General features: G+C 42.5%; 1 protein-coding gene across 18 annotated transcripts in view; it reads right to left on the bottom strand.

The window, feature by feature from the left end:
* Window positions 1-15,814, bottom strand: part of ncam1a (neural cell adhesion molecule 1a) — a 178,397-nt gene that overhangs the window by 155,516 nt on the left and 7,067 nt on the right. The window lies entirely within an intron of this gene.

Raw genomic sequence — 15,814 nt, 5'->3', positions numbered from 1 at the left:
GTATCCCAACCTTGAGAATTGCTTACTCTGACTTGCCAAAGTGCTGAGATTTCTGAAAATCAACACCAGGGCTACAAGCATATGTAAAGGGACGACTTGGTTAAGCATTGTGAACAAGGAATTCTCCATTTGTCTCATATTGAAACTACTACAAAATCAAGATATTATTTAGGTAGCCTAATTAGGAATTAGGAAATCTCCAAATGATCCTCCATAATTTAAATGCCAAGAGAAGGAACAAGACCAGACATACACTAAGCAACTGACATGTTGGGAGTGCACCAGAAAAACTCTTGTGGTAGTATTATTTAGGGAAATGAGTCTGTGAAAGTCAAATGGTTCAAGGCAGCATTATAGTTTCCAGGCAAGGTGTTCAAACATTCCCACCTCGTGGTGCAGTCATGCAAGTGGCAGCAGGGCCAGGTGACCTCTGACTGCGTGCTGTGGGTAAGGAGTGCACTCTTAAGTTCTGATAATACTCACAGGTCTATAACTGGTAATTACCACTCAGGACCAGTCAATCAGGCTGAGGAAAATCATAAGTGGGGCGGCAAAAAATGGATGAGGAAAAAGTGCAGTTCCATCGATTCAGTGCTAAATGGTACTAATGCAGTCAAGGTGCTTGCTGTCAGTTGAAAAACAAATGTCAAGACTATTTTTCGTAGCGGGTTTCACTTCTCCTGAGATCTTGTGTGTCAGAACAGTGTGTCTGGGTAGAAATGTTCAAATGAAATAATTGATGCACACAAGGCTTAAAAAATGAATTAGTTAACGAATACAACATCTGACTCAAGCAGTATGGACAAATGCAAATGTCAAAGTCACTGCTCAGCTTTGACGGGCTGCTCACTTCAGCTGCAGAACAGAAACAACTGTTATGCCCCTCAATCTTCGTTTAAAAAAAAAAAAACATATCACATTTATTTTTGTTGTTGCTGGAATGTACCTTTGGGATGGCCAAGTTACACAGCACCTCTGAAGCCGAGCTTCCTGAGGTGAGGGAATGACCGGCCTGCTGTCAGGCCAAACTCTGGTCACGCTGATTTGCGGGGGTCCATGGAGCTTTAGGGAGTGTGCGTGTGTGTGTGTGTGTGTGTGTGTGTGTGTGTGTGTGTGTGTGTGTGTGTGTGTATATGTGTGTAATTTTAAGTGCCTTTGCCCCAGAGCTTAGGCAGAACTGTGCCATCAATCGTGTTTATGCCATGTAAGTTCCAAAGTTATGAAAGTATCACATTCATCATTACAGAATTATAGAACCTTTATGACCCCCTTTTCACCTCTGCATAGCCCTCTAAGATAAAAAAACACAAGAGACACCAAACTCTCTGGTAGTCTCTGGTAAATAACGATGTGTGGAGGTAATACTATGCATAAACTTTATGATGAAGGTGTATTTCTCCATTGAACCAAAAAACATCACATAAAGAATTATATAATAAAAAATTATTCTTCATTTTGCCTGCACAAACTCTCTCCTGTTATGCTCTCTCACATGCACAGGACATTGCAATACACAACATATTTTGATATTGTATTTTATTTGTAGGTACCAATCAACCATTGCATGATTAGGGACTATGAAATACAAGGAAATACAGCAATAAGAAATTATGTTAAAACATTCCTACAAATATAAGTGATCATGTATTTTTGCAATAATTGTGACAGGTCTATCCACAATTGAATCCCATGTAGATTGTTTTGTTATGTATTCCATGCTAATACCTGCAATTAAATTCAGGATTTGGGTGAACTGTAGCAGGAAGAGAGAAAAAATAGCAACAAGTTCATTTACACCTTTCTTCAAGAGACAGTTCATCTAATACTTTGCTGTGGCCTTGGCTGCTTGTCATTTCAGAACTGCCAAGGACCATTGTATCCAAGCACAGTTGAGAAATGCGGCATATTTATTTAAAAGATTTCATAGTTTATATTTGCAAATTCTGTACTCAGGTGTAAACAGTATTGAACACCGAATTGCTAAAAGTATCCCTCCTGGTGAAAAATGCATGCTTTAAACTATATAATATTTTACCAGGTGCCATGTTTCTCATTAATGCGAGTCTGCTCAAGGACGTCTTAATTATATTTGCACCAACACACTTCAATTAGAACATTTCACTTCCAAATAAATTAGAGTCAACTTGTGCCCTTTCATGGCAGACAACAGAGTAAAAAAATGAAGTTTAAAGACAACTAAATAAAGAACTTGGATTTGTCACACTTCTAAATACTTCCCTGCAGCACATTAAAAAATAATAACACAAAGCAAAAATGGGAACCAAGATATTCTGGGTTCCAATTACAGTTCTTGTCCCAGCTACCTCTGGAAACAACATGTATCTGGGTCCTCTGATCAAGATTTATATATTTTCCTGCTTCATTGAACAGCAATATACAACCTGTTTTATTCATGTGTATGTAATATGGGTGCATGGCTAAACAATTAGCAGAAATATTGCTAGACTGACCACCAAACAACTTTGGTTCCGGACCAGAGGGCAATGCGGCAAACAGCCGCCCCACTGTCATAGTACCAAAAGACCCAGAATGCTTTGTGCTTTATCTAGTTTGAAAGACAATGAATTAAATGACTTCTTTCATGTACATGTTGCTGGTGGAATGAAACATCTTAAATACACAATGTGTCTCATGAGAACATTCTCATCAGACACATATAAGAATCTGGAGCTACAGGACTCAAATTCAACCATTTAAGCAGGTCAATAAAAAGAAGTCTATGAGGAGTAGTTCTCATTTTTCAAACACGGATCCGCTTTTATGAGGTAGAGGACCAGACCGTCACTTTAAGTGACCTTTTATTATGTGACGCTTGTTTCTGAAATGGCAGGAACAAGTGTCAGGTTGAGACTGCATTTTGCAGAGAATGATGGTGTGACTGTTTACTTTCTCACTTTATTGCCTTTCGCAGCCTTCAAAAGGGAAAAAAGACAAGCGGCGACAAACAAAAGGAATATTGAGGGCAGCATTGGCTATGGAAACTACTTTGTGGGTCCGAATATTGGAGTTAGACATTTTGCTTTATGTGGGAATAATTGCTTCTGGCAGGGACTGCAGGGATTAAGTCCAAATCCAAACTAGTTTCGCTCCAATACACACACAAAAAGAGAGGAAGGCAGAGTAAGAAAAGGGAGACTAGAAAGAGCATTCAATTTGTGTTGATCCATTCTGCCTTTCTTTGGCCATAGGTACCCTCTTTGTCACTCGGGGGGAGCAGTGTTAAGGACAAAGTGTGACAGTGTCGAGGAGCACGAAAAGTGAGCATCCCGGGGAAGAGTCCAACCACCAGCCGCCTCTCCGACAGCTGCAGCAGGACTTCTGGCCCTCTGCTGGGACTTTTTGGGTCTTTTCAAAGCTTCCATTGTTGAAGGCATCGCTCAAAAACACCCTTATACATCCTCTGAACTGTTCTCCAACTGTACATTTATAGATTCCAGCTCAGTGCACAACAGTGGCATGGAGATAAGGAGAAAGTGGCCCTAAACAACAACTGAATATTCCCAAGCACGGCACCAGCATGACAAAAACTGAGGAGGCAAATAGGAAGATTTTTTCATGTCAATGTGTTTCAGTCACCCAAAAAATAAAAACGCTCTAATGGTCTGACTTTTTTTTTTTTCTTACTCAAAAGCGTGATGCAAAATTTTATGGGGCTCATGCGCAAGATGTGAATGGTTGTGATCCCCTGGATGCCTCAGGGGTGCAGGCGCACCGTAGGGTTCCACCAGCGTGATTGGGGCTTCGAGTTAACCAGGCGGCGCCCGTGGGGTTCCCTATCTCCCGTCTTCCCATCTGTCTGGAGGAGTGTGGTGTTTGTGTGTGCCATACAGGATCATGTGATGCAACGAGGAGTGTCCCGAGCAGTTCGTTTTCCCGTGATCGGGGACGAGAATGGACGGCCCTTCAAGGCGTTGGACTTGGGGGGGTTATTACCAGAGTGCAGCAGGACACACACTCCTCAACAGCTCCAGAGGAGACAGGTTCAACGCAAAGTGTAATGGTTCATTTGTGCCCTTTTTTCCTGTGTTACTCCAATAAACTCTTGTCCATCGTTCCCTACCCCAAAAGATATTATAAAATATATGATTGTTGTCTTTCTTCTTCTGTTACAAGTTTTGCTTCAATAATAATACAATATTATTATATTTCTGCCTCAGAGCAAGGTAATACAGGTTCAAGTACTGGTCTGGGTGCTCTCTGTGTCCTCCCACTGATCCACCTTAACACTTAAATCTTCAATAATAATGTGGGATACAGAGATGAATTGTTATTCGGCATTCTGAAACATTAGCATCTGTTATTTAATCGTGATGGTATTTCATCTCAACACTGTGTGGGTAACCAACACGGCCTTTCATGAAATTAAGTGTTGTGGTGATATGTGTTGAGCGGTAAATATCAATACCTCTCGTTTAGTAGGAATGTAGTATGTATGTAATGTGTCTTTGCCACATTCAGGGGTGCACTATTACACGCCCTTCTTTCCAACTGGCAGATGATAAACATATGTCCTCTGCTCAAGGATTTCTATGGTGAGGACCACCAACTGCAGACTCGGTCTTCAAATTACATCCCAGCTAGCTATACAAACTTACCAGGCAAAAGTGTGTAAATGACATTTCTTAGTATCGACTGGGTGTGCTTTTTCAGGCCCAAGACAAACAAACCCTCCCCCCTCGGCCCATTTCATTTCAACACCCCAGAGCCTTCCAGGGAAACTACCGCCATTAGCACTGATCCCCGAAGTGTCAGTTGGGTGAGAACGGTTGTTTTAATTTATCTCCATGCCAGTAGGAAACGCATCATTTCAGCGTAGGTAAAAACTGTGATAATAATTCTGACTGAGTGATAAAAATATAGTCCTGATTACTAACTGGAATGTGGTCTGTTAATAAGGCCAGTATGAAGGAACGAGTCTGTCCACCGGTTACGTGTTTTCATTCATGCATATTTGCAACTGGATAATCCAAGACGTCTTATTTGGTTTTATGTTGCTGCAACACTCATAACCGCAATTTGTTTGGAACAAAACAAATACACATATTAAAATGATTCAGAATCGAATATTATGGTGATCTTCTACAGTAACATTACATTAATCAGAGGATAAGAGATGTGGAAGCTGCCTCGAAGTAGCTGACATTTATCACGACTGTCGTCTTGCAAAAGCACGTTAAGGTGGTAGCTAACTGAGATGAAACATTACACTGCTGTGAAAGCACAAATATCACTTTTGAGATTCAATAACACTACAGCCAAGTCTTAAAGTATTTTTTTACTATTGGTTGTTTTTCTAAAAATAGAATCTAAACCTGCCAACAGTATAATGAATGAAGAAGCACATAAAATATCATGGGATAACATGTGGAAATGTAATTTCTCTTATGATTTCAACACAGCAGTTCAAGAACTGCAGCCCAGCCAAAGCAATTTGCACTGAGCAGGACCCAGAGGCTGCTGAGTGTAAAGCTTTTCTTCCAGACCTCTGGGCCACTCCACACACAGAGTACTGTCTGACAGCCCTAACTGGGTAAAACGGTTTAGGCTCTTATTCTATTCAGATAGCAAGTAAATAATGTTCTGCATTTATGTCTGCTTTGTGAGTGTGAAAAGTTAAATAGTGGCATTCCCTTCAGCCGAGGGATAATGGGGACCACTGTAGCCTCTCATCTGCGACGGAGCCCAAATCCCACTGCACCCAAACTCCAAATACATCTGGTCATAAAAGACAACAGGCATGAAAATGTCATTACAGAAAAAAGCAACTCAGTGTGACTCCACACCGAAGAGGCAGCCATTTTCAGCTGAAGGTCGGCCGAGTAGCAGCAGGGAAAATAGACTGGGGAGAAACCCAGCACCACATGCGGAGCACCAGCAAAATTCGCTTTTTTTTCCTCTTGAGATTAGCATCAGGTTCATGATCTTGCTGGGTTACTGAAGTTCAGAGATAAAAAAAATAATAACCTCACCGGGCTGTAATCACACGCGGAATAAATCCGATAACTCTTAAAACAGCCATAATCAGAGCAGAGGCTTTTAGCGCAGGTGAGTGCAATATGGCTGCTCTGTGCAAATGAGCTCAGTGTACGGCTATTAATGCCCATGGGTGGTCTGTAAAATTACTCCCTTAATAAAGTACCCTCCAAAAAAAAAAAAAAAACACACACACACACACATAGATACTCTTTATTCTGCACTTCTTTTTTCTTTTAACACAGAAAATAAAACGCAGAGAAAACCAGAACCCTCTTACGGTCCTTCTTTTTTCCCCATCTCCTTTGTGGAAAGAAGATACAATGAAACACAATCACCTCTAAGGTCGGAGGTGAAAGTAAATCCAGCGGACAGCTGCTACTTTTTGCACGCTGTCTGGCCAGCGCTACACACACCCCCCTGGAGACCAGGGAGTGAAGTGTAAAAACAACTGGTGCCGGGCGTCACGGAGGACGGGCCGCTTCAGTCATCGAACTGCAGCCTGTCCTGACCACGATTGTTTCAGATATTTCAGCTATTCCTTTGTGGTACATGACTGTGTTGCCAAATTATGGCACATAATTTCAAGAAGATTTGCAATAGCAGTACTTAGTAACAGTACAACAACATATTGAGCAAATTTTATGATTCCATGCGCAGTTCACTGGAGCAATGATTAAAGATCAATGTAGCCATTTAAACAGACTACTGTCCTTGTTCTAGTACATGAGTTGATGATGTGTGTTTATGGTGTGGACAGAAGTCACATACTGGCCCTTTCATGCCAGAGCGCGGAAAGTGAATTGTGGAGCACCTAGTGCAAAGTTATACGTAGATATGTAGGGGGATAGCTCTACCACAGATCACATCGGGGTGTGTCAGTCTGACAATGAGAGGTTTGACCAAATACATTACCACACTACTGTGTGCAATTTATATGGCAAAAATTAGCTATTTTTGCTATTGCAATATATTTGCTATGCTCTTATTGTCTTAATGTAGAGATGTGCATCTCTCCAATTCACGACGATCCAATATGTATCTGGATTTAATGGTACAAGGTTCATTTTAATATGGAATGATCCATAACGAAACCAGCTTGATTGAGTATGATTCTTAGGTTTACTGAAAAGAGACTATTGAAAATCACCTTTGGCTTGAATATTCATGACCTTAGTCCTCCCTTGTCATTGTCTTAGCTATCCTACTCATTGGCTGTTTCCTTATTTCCATGTAAGTGTTGAGATGTTTGAAGTGCTTATCTAGCGTTTGATTATTCTTACCACTTTAGACTTGGTTTACAAATTGTGTTGGTAGTGTTGGACATGTCCATCTTTTCCTCAAAGGTACAGCAAAATAGTTTAAGGGACAACAAGGACGATGCAGATACTGAACATTGCAGGTAAATTAAACCAGTTCATAGCTTTCAATCACGATACATCAATCTAGGCATTTTTAATTGATGCGCCCACATATTTCCAATTAAATCAATTTCCTATTCATATCAGTTATTTGCTACACATTAATTTACCTGTATTTTTTGCTGCTACAAAATGACATAATGCATCAGAAAACTCTCAACATAATCTCAATTAATATTATCATCATAATATTAATATAGCCTTGATTTCTGTGATTTTCCAATTTTTAAGTAGGATCTGCTAAACAATCACTCAGAGCGTGGGTTAATATTTTCCTTTGTAAATGTCAGCAGCCAAACTAAGCTGCTTCATTTGCATGTCAGATGGTTTATAGCACAGCCGCTCAATATTAATCTAGCATGGAGGCTCTCAGTTATTCCCTCCGTAACCTTGACACATTTCACACTGTTCTCCTCGCTATTTTGAGACAAGGCTGGGACACGGCGAGGAGCTGCAGAAAACTCCTGGGAGTTTGAGCACCGCCCCGCGCTGTAGAGACGTAGCCCATTGTCTCCATCACGCAACAATGAGTCCTGATCGCCAACGCTGCACACAGCTCTCCTTTCAACCAAAAATGATATAACAGAACATGCCTGACTTGCATTAACTGGTATCAACACTAAAACTAATCGAAATCACGGGGCTTCACTGCAGACCTACGTTTCAGCCCTTAAAAAAAACATTAATAAGAAACCATCATGGTCTCAAATCTTTTCTTTTTAAGAAATAAATTTCCTTTTAATGGGAATAAGCATTCTGAAGTAACTGCATGGCTGCACCAGTCGTCTACTGAAGATGTGAGACCAAATGTTCAAGGACTTTAATTTACTTTTGCAGTAATCCTTTGAGTAAAATTCTGTGGGGGTGGACAGAACCGAGCAAAAACGGGGGGGTGTCGGAACTCGGGCCAGCAGCGGCGCTCTCGTAATAAAGCAGGTAAATTGAGAGGACATCACAAACAACCGGGCCGTCCCGAGACCAAAACAAGTCACCTTAGAGATGAGTCTGCGCTCTCTCAGAATGAGAGACACCCGGAGCCAGCTACTGATAACCCTCCATGGCGGCCGCGAGACCCCTTGGTGCAACGTTAATAAGGGAATTGCATGTTGTTGCCATGCATTCCTCCCACGGCACCAACACCTGCTGTGCTCTCATGGAAAAAAGCAAATCAGAAGTGGAGTGGCTGATCAAGCCGAAGGCCATTTCGTACTTTTTTTTTATGTGTCTACAGTGAAAGGAAATAAAAGAAGAGTGTCTGCGGTGAGAATGATGAGGCTGTGAGAGAACGGAGAGAGAAAATTAGACCTCCACTGAGAAAATAGAGGCCGGAGAGAGCAGAAGAACGGAGTGCTTCTCGTTCGCAGGCCTCTGCTGCCCGGCTCGTTGTTTCTGTGCGGTCGCCGGCGTGTCACCACGCTCCCGCCCGACTGCCAGCTCCACTCAGCGTCACAGGTGAGGTCGGGCAGAAACCCGCGGCCCCCGGGACCCAAGGCTCTCCCCTCACCAAGCAAAAAAAGAAAAAAAAGACTACACCACCGCACCCATCGGAGTTGCCAGCTTGGCGCCATGCCGTCTGCCCGTCTCACCTGCTGGCTCGACCTCCGACGGGGACAAAGCGACCCCCCGGAGAGGCCACGCCCAAATCCCCCAAGTCAGGGAACGACAACTGCTGCCCTGAACGGAAGGCTCATTATTCTCTTATTTACCAGCCATCTAAATTATTTACTTGTACGAGACAATCACATGCACCAGGGCACTGGACAGGTTTTCTGGCGCCGGTGCTCCACCGGGAGAGCTGCGATATCTCTTTCTGCTGTTCATGTGTGTGTGTGTGTGTGTGTGTGTGTGTGTGTGTGCATGTGCGTGTTACTCATCTCTACCAAACACAATGCTGTCTCTCCGAAATGTCAAGCCTGACTTCTGCATTTGTCCAGGACCTCCCAAAAACACTCGACGGACCAAATTTCTGGCCGGCACGGCCGCGCAACAAAGATTTGATTTAAGCTTTAACTTCAAGTTTCATCTGCAGGATAAGGGGCTCTGTCAGTAGCACAGTTGTGGTCCCACATTACTGTGGGGTTAAGCTGTTCCCACAGAACACTGTGGTGGAGCACAGCCTTGAATAGTTGTCAGTGTCGTGGGGGAACGGGACACTGTATGCCCTTGTGCTGACAATCGCGTTTTCGGACTGCAGTTCTTGTGCTGCACTGGCGTGCACTACATTTTTGGATGGGTGTTCTGGCCTTATTTGAGGCTCGCAACTCACAATACTATTGCTTTGGTCATTTTACTGAGCAGGTCAAGAACATATCCTGCAACTAAACATCAGCTATGAAGTCAAAACATTTTTTTTTTTATCTGGGGGGGTTGGATATTAGCTATGGAAATCCAAAGCAGCAATGCAAGTTGTTCGACCAGTGAAGCGTAGTCAGAGAGAATCAAATCTTTCATCACCACACATGATCAACGGCACTGTTTAAGATGCGCACATGGTTTCCAGTAATGCTTTCTTGTTGATTCAGATAGCTTGTCATTGAAAATCCCTCCTTTCTTTAATAGACATGATGCACGGATTTTGTTTTGCAGGTCAGATTGACCCATAGGTATTCTATGACTTCCGAAACTAGACAAGAGCCAACAAGAACCAAATATTTTTCTTGTGAAATATCGATATGAAACACAAACACCATAATAAACAAATATACTTAATGGGCTTAAACTGCAGCATTCTGACAAGTGTCCATACAAGAGTACTTTCAGGTAAAAAGAAATGAATTATTTTATAAATGTCAAATGTGAAAGTGCAGTATACTATTACCATTAAAATATGGGTATTGAGAAGTAACAAGACGTCTGCTAAGGATCAAACTAATTTAATTATCACCCTGTTCACCACCACAGTAAAAGTGATGTCTGTACCCCCTGTGATGGAAACCATGGTCCCCTCACTGGACTAACCTTTGACCTGAGGTCAACCGAGGGGCAGATGTGGCGTCAGAGCGCGGCAGATAATGGCTCTCATTTCATCCTGAGCCAGGAGGGGCGTGTGGTTAATGTGCCTAATGGGTCTGTCAAATGGAGGACAGAACACGATCTTGTTCTGACCCACGCACATGGCAGGAAGGAGCCGAGGGTCAGCACTTTAATGAGGTTATTTGTGTAGCGGGTACTGCAGCGCTCCGACCGGCTAACCTGTCCTGCGTCATTACAGGAGAGCTGCTCTCCGTGACAGCTTAATGCGTGCAACAGACAAACAACATTAAACAGGTGGGACTGCATGGCTGGACCCACCAGAATGGCTGTCTCTGACAAGGCCCAGAAAATGAGGCCTAACGCGCCGTTTTCTGACAGCAAGGTCCGTCTGCTTTCAGTTTAACGCCGTACCGCAGGGTTACATTGAAGAGCACTCATTTACATGCATCATAAAGCCACCGTTTGCATTCTGCTCACGTCCCTGAGGGACACAGCCACGCGAGCTCATGCTAGAGAGGTCTCACCCTTGCTTCCTCTCAGCCAAATCCTTGAGCCACTCAAAACATTTATTCTGTGCTTAAAATGCCATTTAAAAAGAGTGCAAAGTCTAATTGAGAATTCATGAGATGTGCAAAATAGAGCTGAATGGACCTGGTCGCTTTTCTTTAAATCAAATGCATGGTTTTCATCATTGCCAAAGATATGCACAGCTGTCGCTGCGTTGCCAGGAAACTTGCATAGTTTAGACCTCAGCACTCGGGCTGATTTACAGATGAAACACGTACATTGTCAGCAGTGAAACAGTCTCAGACTTCACGTCTGAGCTTCCTGGTACTGACCAAAACCTCAACTCAAATTTCACCTGGTCAATATGTGTGCTTAATATGTTGGTCCCCTTTAGGGCTAGTATGGTGTGTGAGAGCTGTCACTCATCATTGATCATCATTATTAATTAAGTTCTTGTGATTCTGAAATAATTAAGAAGAAAAAGGTTAGTTAGTTAGTTCCTCCTCTCCAAGACACAGATAACCCACAGGTTACCGTAGTTACTGTCCAATAGTCCTTTCTTGTTTGTCCATTACTGCTTAGTCCTCTTCAGGGTCACAGTTGCCTGGGTGGAGGGCGGGGCACCAGTAAACCCCTGATGGCAACCCCTGAACAACTGGACCCTAAAACTATCATTATAGGAAGGAAACTCAGAATACATATAATATTCAAAGATGAAGATGAAATGAATGAGCACGAACCAGATGAAATATTAGATAAATAATATATATATATATATTATAAAATAACTGTGGCTCCACTTCTGTGGAGTAGCTGTAACTGCTGTAGAGTTGTGGGGATTCTGACAGACAATTAGCCTAGCACTTACCACATTTCTACGTCAACGGAAAAACATGGAATTAAATCCTCTCCGCTCCAAAAAGAGCAGAGGGGAACTGCATCTTTTAGCAGTTGTATTTTAACCAGTGGAAATTTGACATTTTAGTGGGCTACGATCCTCTGGAGGGGGCCCTATGAAACTGCTGAACAACTGCGAATCACCATATTGGGGAATGAACTAATTAAGGCTTTTCAACGTCCCGAGCAAAGAGGCACCCGGAGACTGTCTCACCCCATAACTGTAATGAGAGCGGGAGAAGAGTTTCCAGGGCAGAGTGGAGACTTCATCAGCACGAAGCCGAGCAGGTCTCCCAGCTCCGTCCTCTGGAAGAGTAGACGTATTATACTGAGGATAGGATGTCTATGTTCTCCGCTCTGTGCCCCTTTGTTGCTCTCCCCGGTTGCGGCACTGCTCATTAAATATCGGTAAACAATGGGAGCTGCTTTTCTAATGAGAACGCTTCAAGCCAGTCCTGTCCTTGGAAGAGTGGCCGTGCTGCATCACTCTGGATCTCTGCTCACCAGCCAATTGGCTCTCACTGGCTGGGGTCAGGGGAGTTTACACCCCTCCTCACTCAACTCCTGTGCCCAATTTACACCACTGTGCCTAGGATACCACACAATTTCACTGACATTTTTGGGGATGACTCAGTAAACCTGCTGTAAGAGGAGCGGGCCGGATGATGAATGGATATTCTGGCCATGGAAAATGCTTCGAAAATGGAAGTCAAACACTGAGGATGATCCTTTCATGTGGACTATAGGCCGTACTCGGGTTGAGGATTGATGAGGAGGGATGTCATCCCTCCTGAAAAGAAAAAAACGTCCCTCCCCCCATTCCACCCCTTGTGCTATTTTATCAATGGATGCGAGATATTTATCAATGATGTTTTTACTTAAACAAGAATAAAAATGGTACACATTCTGTCTCCCACCATATGCACTGTCATTCTACGGGCAGAAACGCAATACCGCAAGCTGGGGTTATGCCAGGCAACTACTTTCAATTTTTTTGGCCACACTACGGCATCCTCTACATTACACATATGTGTCCAAAATAGCACATTTTAAGTCAAAACTGTACCATTAAAGCTCCCAGTTTCATGTATCAGATATGTACATACGTATGTGCCAATACAAGCAGCAGATTTTTTGGGGTGTCATGAAGGGTATCATAAAGGGTGTCATGTGGTTGTAGCCTTAACCCTGAGTGTCTCCAGGGAGACTGTCCCTGTAACTACTGCTTTTAAGTCGCTCTGGATAAGGCTAAATGCCATCAATGTAATGCAAATGTATATGTGGTCTGCAAGATTCCTTGCATTTCATGTGTGGATGCCATAGATGGCTTGACTTCTCCCCATAATCCTTCATGCTGCTATTCCTTCCAGATGTAAAAGGTGTATACCACTGGCCAGTTTTTGTTGTTCTTCTTCCAATTCCATTTGATAAGCATGGGCCGTCTGTGCACTAGGCTGGGTGATATGGCCTGAAAATAATATTGCAATATTTGTAAACTATATCATGATACATAATATATATCTCGATACCCTGACATTTCCTCTAAATCAGTGCATAAATGCTCAATTTGTCCACTTATTGCATAAAATGACACCAATATAATGAATTTAAACAAAGTAAATTTGTTCTTCAGATCTAAGTTGTCTGCCTCCATCTCCAATTAATGTCTCTGAAATTGTATGGACTTTGTGGATTCACATCTCTCTGCTGTTAAGCCGGTTGCGGTCCGATCGCAGCAAGTGCGGCACAGCGGATGAAAATCATTCTTTGTTTGTTTAAATGTGCTGTGACACATTGAAATGCAACCAATAGGAACAAGGCCTCGAAGCAGGCTCTTATAAGGATTTAATTAAACCATATTATCTTACTGCGACACAGCGAGGAAAGGTGGGTGAGCGGAGCTGTCTGCTTTGTCAAGACACAGAAGCGAATCTCAAACGTGAAGTACGTGCTGTCAGTTTAACAATAACGTTATGATTTATACTCGATGGTCATTTACTACATCACGCATGGACTACGAGAGGTACATTGAGTACATTCATTATTTCGTCCACCCCCTAACACATACCCAGCAGCATGCATTGCCTCTGTAGAGACCTTTTGCAATGAGCAGGGGCCAGTGTGGCCACTTTGACCGCTCTATGTAGCAAGCTGTGCACAATATGTTATAATTGGTACGTTTGCTATCTCTACCCCTTGACAGGTGCCACTTTAACCAGATAATCAAAGCCAGTCACTTCACCTGTCAGTGGCTTAGTGTTAAAGAGAGATGGACAGAGCAGGACAGGAGTTCGCCGTGAATGAATGGAGTATTTTGATAATTACACAGCCAATGTCATAATGTGGTAATTACTTTCAGTCTGCCGTGGTATTTCCAGCGTTAAGTACCCTACACACCAGGCAATGCAAAATCACTTATTTTTTTTCTAGGCTCTTAATCATATCTTAAAATGAATTATAAATCAAAATAAATGCTCATTGCTTTCTTGACCTCCTTTGAAAGTATCACAAGAAAGCCACAGATGGCTGAGTAAAATGGCTGGTTTTCAAGTCAAAGCACCGGCAACAAAGCACCGAGGACTTTTGGTTTGACAGTATGCTGCAAAGACCCGGTGACTAACAGAAAGTCCACAGTTGTTACTCTATTGACAGAGCCCATACTTCGCCCACTATCCACCATCTGGTCCACCCGTAAGAAAGATTTTCAAATGAAGAGTTCTCACCAAAAACAAAAAAGCCCTTTAAAACTGCAGGTCCACTGGCTTTGCTTTAAATGCCTGTCAATCTCAATTGATTTTCACCTGCTAGACCATACAAAAAAAGAATACATGGCATTTAAAGTTCATTAAGCTGACTAGAAAGATATTAATCAATGAACACCATTTTCATTTCAGTCGCTGGAACACTGGGCACTTTTCCTTTCTTTCCACTTGAGCTTTGCTATGTTCATTTGTTTTTGTGTATACAGGCCCAATGAAGATACTCGATACAAGTTATTAGACAAATCATTTGTTGGCACAACCCTTGTGCCCATTTCAAAGACCCCCAGGGGTCCATGGGTCCCACATTGACAAACACTGGTCTAGGGTCAGGGGATAACTATACTGAGCTGATGTAGTTATCAAACTGAACCAATGACAAGAGATTACATGATCAGGTTCCCAGAACTGCCTGTCCAAGGTGGGATTCCCAGTTTAAAGCTGTAGAGCGCAGTTTTATACCAGTGAATGTCTAGACACCCATTATAGCCGAATAACAGGTCTATTTAATCTCTATAATATCTACATCAGCTCTTGTCAGCTCGTTAATGTCCCAACCACAACTAAAATATTAATTGGTGCTGTACGCCAAAATTATGGAGCGCATAGCAGCCTTGTCAACAAGGCTGACGCTGTGCAAACTGCTTGAATTTATCAAGAGGTGCAATTATTTCATGTATTTCTCCCATCAACAGAATTCATGGGCAAATCTGTATTTCCCATTTTAACATGCATGTTACTGACTGTGTGCACTGCTTTCTTGACAGCGGCAGCTAATTAGTTCAGCAAAATCTGTCCCCGGAATACCAATCTAGCAGCAATGACTTTATGACTAGGCTGCGCCGATCTTATCTTATTTTTAAATCGTTTCAAGCCATGCCTCTGGTAAGCTTCCGTGCATATCAACAAAGGATGAACAAAAGGAAAAAATCTATTAAGTTGCTGATGCCCTGCTATTGGACCGCTCTGCTGTAGTGACTCCGTGCATTGCAGCAACCGTCATACTGAGAGTCTGTATCAATTACGTGTGGTTTGACACTTTCTTTTGTTCAATCAAATCTAAACAGATGTCTTTCCTCAGGGTCTCCTATTGTGCAATAATCTTATTGATGTTCTCAAGAGACACCACACCCCGCAGGCTATGTTGAAGAATGAAAAGTTTCCTTAAACGTATAATCTATTTTAGTGTTTTTTTTTTTCTTTATAACTTTAACATACAGGGGTAATTTAATATTGTTTCTTTTACACAGTATCCGGCTGTGT

The sequence above is a fragment of the Denticeps clupeoides genome, chromosome 6 (genome assembly GCF_900700375.1).
Source record: "Denticeps clupeoides chromosome 6, fDenClu1.1, whole genome shotgun sequence".
Lineage (NCBI taxonomy): Eukaryota > Metazoa > Chordata > Actinopteri > Clupeiformes > Denticipitidae > Denticeps > Denticeps clupeoides.
This window is presented reverse-complemented; position numbering and strand designations above follow the sequence as displayed.